Raw genomic sequence first — 8481 nt, forward strand, 5'->3', positions numbered from 1 at the left:
TAACTTCTTATGGCTGGTGGCAGTATTGAGTAGCTTGGATGAATAAGGTTCCCAGAGTAAACTGCCTGCTACTCAGTCCCAGAAGCTAAGATATGGATATAATGAGTAGATTTGGATAGAAAACACTCTGAGGTTTCTACAACTGTTTCAATGATGTCTGTGAGTATAACAGAACTCATATGGCAGGCAAAAAAACTGAGAAAAAATCCAACCAGGAAGTGGGAAATCTGAGGTTTTTAGGTTTGTCTATCCAATATACAGTGTCTTTGGCGTCATATTGCACTTCCTAAGGCTTCCACTATATGTCAACAGTCTTTAGAACCTTGTTTGATGCTTCTACTGTGAAGAATGAGGGAAGGAGAGCTCTTTGAGACAGGTGTCTGGCATGAGTTGATCACAGGCGCTCCCGTGAGAGCGACCTGCATTCCATCGCATTTCTACAGAAACCCTAACCCTAACCCTAACCTGGTTGAAACATTATTGAAGATGTATGTTAAAAACATCCTAAAGATTGATTCTATCCATCGTTTGACATGTTTCTACGAACTGTAATGGAATTTTTTGACTTTGTCTGGACCTAGTGCCTGCGCATTTGGATTACTGTACTCAATACACGAACAAAAATAGGTATTTGGACATAAATTATGGACGTTATCAAACAAAACAAACATTTATTGTGGAGCTGGGATTCCTGGGAGTGCATTCTGATGAAGATCATCAAAGGTAAGTGAATATTTATAATACTATTTCTGGCTTCTGTTGATTCCACAACATGGCGGATATCTGTATGGCTTGTTTGGGCTCTGAGCGCTGTACTCAGATTATAGCATGGTGTGCTTTTTCCATAAAGTTTTTTTGAAATCTGACACAGCGTTTGCATTAAGGAGAAGTTTATCTAAAGTTCCATGTATAATACTTGTATCTTTTATCAATGTTTATGAGTATTTCGGTAAATTGAAGTGGCTCTCTGCAAAATCACTGGATGTTTTGGAGGCAAAACATTACTGAACATAATGTGCCAATGTAAACTAAGATTTTGGGATATAAATATGAACTTTCTTGAACAAAACATACATGTACTGTGTTACATGAAGTCCTATGGATGTCATCTGATGAAGATCATCAAAGGTTAGTGATTCATTTTATCTTTATTTCTGCTTTTTGTGACTCCTCTCTTTGGCTCTTTTTTCTGTGACTATCTACTGACCTATCATAATCATTTGGTGTGCTTTCGTCGTAAAGTGTTTTTGAAATCGGACACTGTGGCTGGATTTACAACAAGTTTATCTTTAAAATGGTATAAAATACTTGTATGTTTGAGGAATTTTAATTATGACATTTCTGTTATTTGAATTTGGCGCCCTGCACTTTCACTGGCTATTGTCAAGTCGATCCCGTTAACGGGATCTCTGCCATAAGAAGTTTTAACATGTGTAAATATTTGTATGACCATAACAAAATTCAACAACTGAGACATAACCTGAGCAAGTTCCACAGACATGTGACTAACAGAAATGGAATAATGTGTCCAAGAACAAAGGGGAGGTCAAAATCAAAAGTAACAGTCAGTATCTGGTGTGGCCACCAGCTGCATTAAGTACTGCATCTCCTCCTCATGGACTGCACCAGATTGACCAGTTCTTGCTGTGAGATGTTACCCCACTCTTCCACCAAGGCACCTGCACGTTCCCGGACATTTCTGGGGGAATGGCCCTAGCCCTCACCCTCCGATCCAACAGGTCCCAGACGTGCTCAATGGGATTGAGATCCGGGATTTTCGCTGGCCATGGCAGAACTGACATTCCTGTCTTGTAGGAAATCACGCACAGAACGAGCAGTATGGCTGGTGGAATTTTCATGCTGGAGGGTCATGTCAGGATGAGCCAGCAGGAAGGGTACCACATGAGGGAAGAGGATGTCTTCCCTGTAACGCACAGCGTTGAGATGGCCTGCAATGACAGCAAGCTCAGTCTGATGATGCTGTGACACATCTCCCCAGACCATGACGCACCCTCCACCTCCAAATCGATTCCGCTCCAGAGAACAGAATTTCTGTAGCATTTGATAACAAGAACTTGATAGCAAGAAATTCTGCAGAAAATGTCAGAAACCTTCTCAGGGAAGCTCATCTGCATGCTCGTCGTCCTCACCAGGGTCTTGACCTGACTGCAGTTTGGCGCCTTAACCGGTTTGAGCAGTTTGCGGATTTCAACATTGTGAACAGAGTGCCCTATAGAGGTGGTGAGGTTATGGTATGGACAGGCATAAGCTACGGGCAACGAACACAATTACATTTTATCTATGGCAATTTGAAGGCACAGAGATTCCATGACGAGATCCTGAGACCCATTGTTGTGGCATTCATCCGTCACCATTACCTCATGTTTCAGCATGATAATGCACGGCCCCATGTTGCAAGGATATGTACACAATTCCTGGAAGCTGAAAATGTCCCCGTTCCTCCATGGCCTGCATACTTTCCAGACCTGTCACCCATTGAGCATGATTGGGATGCTCTGAACTGATGTGTACAACAGCGTATTCTAGGTCCCGCCAAAATACAGCAACTTCACACAGCCAGTGATGAGGAGTGGGACAGCATTCCTGATCAACTCTATGCGAAGGAAATGTGTCACGCTGCATGAGGCAAATGGTGGTCACACCAGATACTGACTGGTTTTCTTATCGTCGTCCCTACAAATTTATTTAAGGTATCTGTGATCCCAAATGCATATCTGTATTCCCAATCATGTGAAATCCATAGATTAGGGTCTAATGACTTTATTTCAACTGACTGATTTCCTGTAAGACAGTAAAAATCTTTGAAATTGATGCATGTTGCGCTTATTTTTGTTCAGCATATAAACACAGACAATCACAATTTTGACTGCACTGGGCCTTTAATCCATGTGGGTTCATGACCCCAGCACCAACAACAAGTATAGTTGGCATATACATCTCAGTTAGCCGTGTTTGATTAGCATATTGTATATTCAGATAATACACAGTGAGATTCATTAGTCAGTAAAAGGAAAAGAATACGGAGGGAGTTTCATACCTTTGGCGTATTAGCATTAGCACACGGGGAACTCTAGCAAACAATATCATTATACATAGTCAACACTTCCCTTCATCTCAAAGGCCATGATAGCATATCAAACAGGCAAGTTGTAAGTGTAACTATACTCAGCAAAGGAAGAAATGTCCCTTTTTCAGAACCCTGTCTTTCAAAGATAATTCGTTAAAATCCAAATAACTTCATAGATATTCATTGTAAAGGGTTTTAACACCGTTTCCCATGCTTGGTCAATGAACCATAAACAATTAATGAACATGCACCTTTCCACTGACTCTGAAAAACACCAAAAGTAAGATGCCCAGGGTCCCTGCTCATCTGTGTGAACATGCCTTAGGCATGCTGCAAGGAGGCATGAGCACTGCTGATGTGGCCAGGGCAATACATTGCAATGTCCGTACTATGAGACGCCTAAGACAACGCTACATGGAGACAGGACGGACAGCCTTCGCAGTGGCAGACCACGTGTAACAACACCTGCACAGGATCGGTACACCCGAACATCACACATGCAAAACAGGTACAGGATGGCAACAACAACTGCCGAGTTACACCAGGAAGGCACAATCCCTCCATCAGTGCTCAGACTGTCCGCAATAGGCTGCGAGAGGCTGGACTGAGGCCTTGTAGGCCTGTTGTAAGGCAGGTTCTCACCAGACATCGCCGTCAACAACATCACTTATGGGCACAAACACACCGTCGCTGGACCAGACTGGACTGGCAAAAAGTGCTCTTCACTGACGGGTTGTGGTTCTGTCTCACCAGGGGTGATGGTCAGATTCGTGTTTATCGTTGAAGGAATGAGCGTTACACCGAGGCCTGTACTCTGGAGCGGGATCGATTTGGAGGTGGAGGGTGCGTCATGGTCTGGGGAGGTGTGTCACAGCATTGCAGGCAACGCCTTATCCAGAGGGCACAAGAGGTCACTGAATGGTTTGATGAGCATGAAAACTATATGCCATGGCCGTCTCAGTCACCAGATCTCAAACCAATGGAACACTTATGGGAGATTCTGCAGTGGCATTTGAGACAGCGTTTTCCATAAAACAAATGATGGAATTTCTCATGGAATAATGGTGTTGCAGCCCTCCAATAGTGTTCCAGACAGCTGTAAAAACTATGCCAAGGTGCATTGAATCTGTACTGACTTGTGGTGGCCCAATGACCTATTATATAATGAACAAAACGGCTTCGGTTGTGCTTCCGCTTGTACATGTTGGTTTTTGTCTATCTCCACCAGACGATTACATGACAAGCAGGTTAAAATGCTAAAACCAACTGTGAACCAACTATATTAATTTTGTGAGAGTTCGAAACGTAACACATTCATGGACATTCAGCTAGCTTGCTGTTGCTAGCTAAATTGTCCTGGGAAATAGACATTGGGTTATTTTACCTGAAATGCATATGGTCATTTATTGATTTTTGCTGGATCTTTGTAGAATTTTGACCCATTTTGAGTCACACATAATCCATAGATAAAAGGGGAAACCTAGTCTTCTGTGGAATTTAAATGGCGGTTGGCAACCAACTTCAAAGTACAATACCATCACCAACTGTCCCTGATGTTTTTCCTGGAGAGAAGTGGCTTCTTTGCTGCCCTTCTTGACACCAGGCCATCCTCCAAAAGTCTTCACCTCACTGTGTGTGCAGATGCCCTCACACCTGCCTGCTGCAATTCCTGAACAGGCTCTGTGCTGGTGGTGCCCCGATCCCGCAGCTGAATCAACTTTAGGAGACGGTCCTGGCGCTTGCTGGACTTTCTTGGGCGCCCTGAAGCCTTCTTCACAACAATTGAACCGCTCTCCTTTAAGTTCTTGATGACCTGATAAATGGTTGATTTAGGTGCAATCTTACTGGCAGCAATATCCTTGCCTTTGAAGCCCTTTTTGTGCAAAGCAATGATGACGGCATGTGTTTCCTTGTAGGTAACCATGGTTGACAGAGGAAGAACAATTATTCCAAGCACCACCCTCCTTTTGAAGCTTCCAGTCTGTTATTCGAACTCAATCAGCATGACAGAGTGCTCTCCAGCCTTGTCCTCGTCAAAACTCACACCTGTGTTAACAAGGGAGTCACTGACATGATGTCAGCTGGTTCCTTTGTGGCAGGGCTGAAATGCAGTGGAAATGTTTTTGGGGGATTCTGTTCATTTGCATGGCAAAGAGGTACTTTGCAATTAATTGCAATTCATCTGATCACTCTTCATAACATTCTGGAGTATATCCAAATTGCCATCATACAAACTGAGGCAGCAGACTTTGTGAAAATTAATATTTGTGTCATTCTCAAAACTTTTGGCCACGACTGTATGCTCGTAAAATCCAATGAGTAGATGGTAGAGGCAGGACTTGCAGCGCATCAAGCGTCTAAAAGCTACGCAAACGCACGAGAGCAGTTTGCACAAAATTATTAAATAATATCTATGTGTACATTTATTATTGCAATGCTCGCGCATGCAATGCGTGCAGTCTGGTCAGCATGTTAAAACCTTTACTTAATATCCATCCCAGATCCGGGATCCTTCTCATCAAAAAGCTGACTAGCATAGCCTAGCCTAACGGGATAGGGATATCATATAATATAATTTTCATGAAATCACAAGTCCAATACAGCAAATGAAAGATAAACATCTTGTGAATTCAGCCATCATTTCTGATTTTTAAAATGTTTTACATCAAACACAATATGTATTTCTATTAGCTAACCACAATAGCAAAAGACTCAACCGCATATTTTCACCATGTTTCTACCGCATAGGTAGCTATCACAAAACCGACCAAATAGAGATATAATTAGTCACTAACCAAGAAACAACTTCATCAGATGACAGTCTTATAACATGTTATACAATAAATGTATGTGCATATTTGAGGTATAAATCATAGTTTTACATTGCAGCTACCATCAAAAATATCACCAAAGCAGCCAGAATAATTACAGAGAGCAATGTGAAATACCTATATACTCATCATAAAACATTTATGAAAAATACATGGTGTACAGCAAATGAAAGATAAACATCTTGTGAATCCAGCCAATATTTCCGATTTGTTAAGTGTTTTACAGCGAAAACACAATATAGCATTATATTAGCTTACCACAATAGCCAAACACACAAACGCATTTATTCACCGCATAGATAGCATTCGCAAAAAACAGCAAAAGATATAAAATGAATCACTAACCTTGAACAACTTCATCAGATGACAGTCTTATAACATCAGGTTATACAATCCACTTATGTTTTGTTCGAAAATGTGCATATTTAGAGCTGCAAACCGTGGTTATACATTGTGAAAATGTAGCAACATTTCCCCAGAATGTCAGGAGCTATTTTGGACACTCAATCTGACCAAAGAACTCATCATAAACTTTACTAAAAAATACATGTTGTACAGTAAATGAAAGAAACACTGGTTCTTAATGCAACCACCGTGTTAGATTTTTAAAAATAACTTTACCATAACAAACAGCTTGCGTTATTGCGAGACAGCGCCCGCCAAAACGGCGGAGAATAGAAATAACATTTTCCACAGAAATACGAAATAACATCATAAATTGTTCTTACTTTTGCTGAGCTTCCATCAGAATCTTGTACAAGGAGTCCTTGGTCCAGAATAAATCGTTGTTTGGTTTTAGAATGTCCTTTTCGCCTGTCGAATTCGCGCCACAATGCTAGCCAATGTTGATGACGTTCCCATTTTCTCTCGATGCAAAAACCGGAAAACTCAAAGTCCCAATAAACGTTGAATAATCTGATAAAACTCGGTTGAAAAAACATAGTTTACGATGTTATTATCACATGTATCAAATAAAATCCGAGCCAGAGATATTAGCCGTGTATACCGAACGCTTATCAGAAGACAATATGGAAGTGCTTCGCTCGCCTAGGCAGAGAAAGGAAATTCCTGACCTGCCACTCCAAAAGCTCTTGTTCGACCTCAGATCAAGCTAGACACCCCATTCCACCTTCCACTGCCTGTTGATATCTAGTGGAAAGCGTATGAAGTGCATGTATATCGATAAATATAAGCCAGTTGAATAGGCAGGCCCTGAAACAGAGCCCCATTTTCAGAATTTTCACTTCCTGTCTGGAAGTTTGCTGCCAAATGAGTTCTGTTTTACTCACATATATAATTCAAACAGTTTTAGAAACTTGAGAGTGTTTTCTATCCAATAGTAATAATAATATGCATATTGTATGATCTAGAATAGAGTACGAGGCCGTTTAAATTGGGCACGATTTTTTCCAAAGTGAAAATAGCGCCCCCCTATTGACAAGAACTTTTTAAGACACTGTATATAGGTGTTTCCTTTATTTTGACAGTTACCTGTATCTGCTACTGCTGTCTCAGTCTACATTTGTTGATCACATGATATGAAAAACATTTGATTTCATAAGAACTGACACTAATTCCCAAATGAATTGAAGTAAAAATGTAGCTTGGGTAAGTAGAGACAGTCTACTTTGAAAACATTTGTAAAAACACAAAGAAACACGGTATGGAATAATGTGGCAGTGAGGCAGTCAGTGGCTTGTTTAGGCTTTTTGATTAAATTATCATAAATTGTCTTTATTGATGTTGTATCATGCACATTTTAGAGAATGAATTCTGATCTACAGGAGAGTACAGGAGAACAATGCGTTTCTCTTTGGCAATCAACTAATTTCAATCCAGGCGCTGGTTAAGAGCGACACTGTAATTGCGTTGTGGTGTTCTCCACTTAGATTTACTCTCATCAATAAATAAAATGCCATCAGCTGGTGTCTAATTAGTGTGTGCATTATTCTAAAGTAATGAGATTGTTCCTTTAAAGAGACAATGCAGGATTTATATAGAAACGTGAATGGAAAAAGATCACCCTACTGCAGGGAGTGATATTTCACCCTCTCATTGCTTCTTGCAGCGCTACTTCTTAAGGCTTAATTACAACACTTGGTACAGTGCAAATTCTAAACAGAGTAAGTTTGTGGCATTTACAGTCAAGTAAGACTGGAAATGTTTAGGTTTGTAGTATTTTTTGAATGTTTTAGTTTGGGCCATAGCAGACATATTTTAGAAGCAAACACGTTGTTAGTAGAGGTCCACTGTTTACTATCCAAGGACCCCTTTTTCGCGCTCTAGTCAAGGTCTTCTAGAACAGTGTTGAGATTCACGTGCTGTGTTGTGCACTGTGGAACACTTAGCCTTCTATTCCAGCCATCAAAATATAATAATTGAATGTATTTGTCAATTTATCCGAAACATGAAATGTTTCTGTCAAAAGGCAACCTTGGTTACACAGGACTACCCCTTAAAGGCAATAATACATATCCAAACATCAATTATTATTTAATTTGGAAATATGACAAGCAATTAGACAAACGTATTTTAATTATGCATTGTCACTGACTAGACTTC

This window comes from Salvelinus fontinalis, chromosome 29, assembly GCF_029448725.1.
Source record: "Salvelinus fontinalis isolate EN_2023a chromosome 29, ASM2944872v1, whole genome shotgun sequence".
Lineage (NCBI taxonomy): Eukaryota > Metazoa > Chordata > Actinopteri > Salmoniformes > Salmonidae > Salvelinus > Salvelinus fontinalis.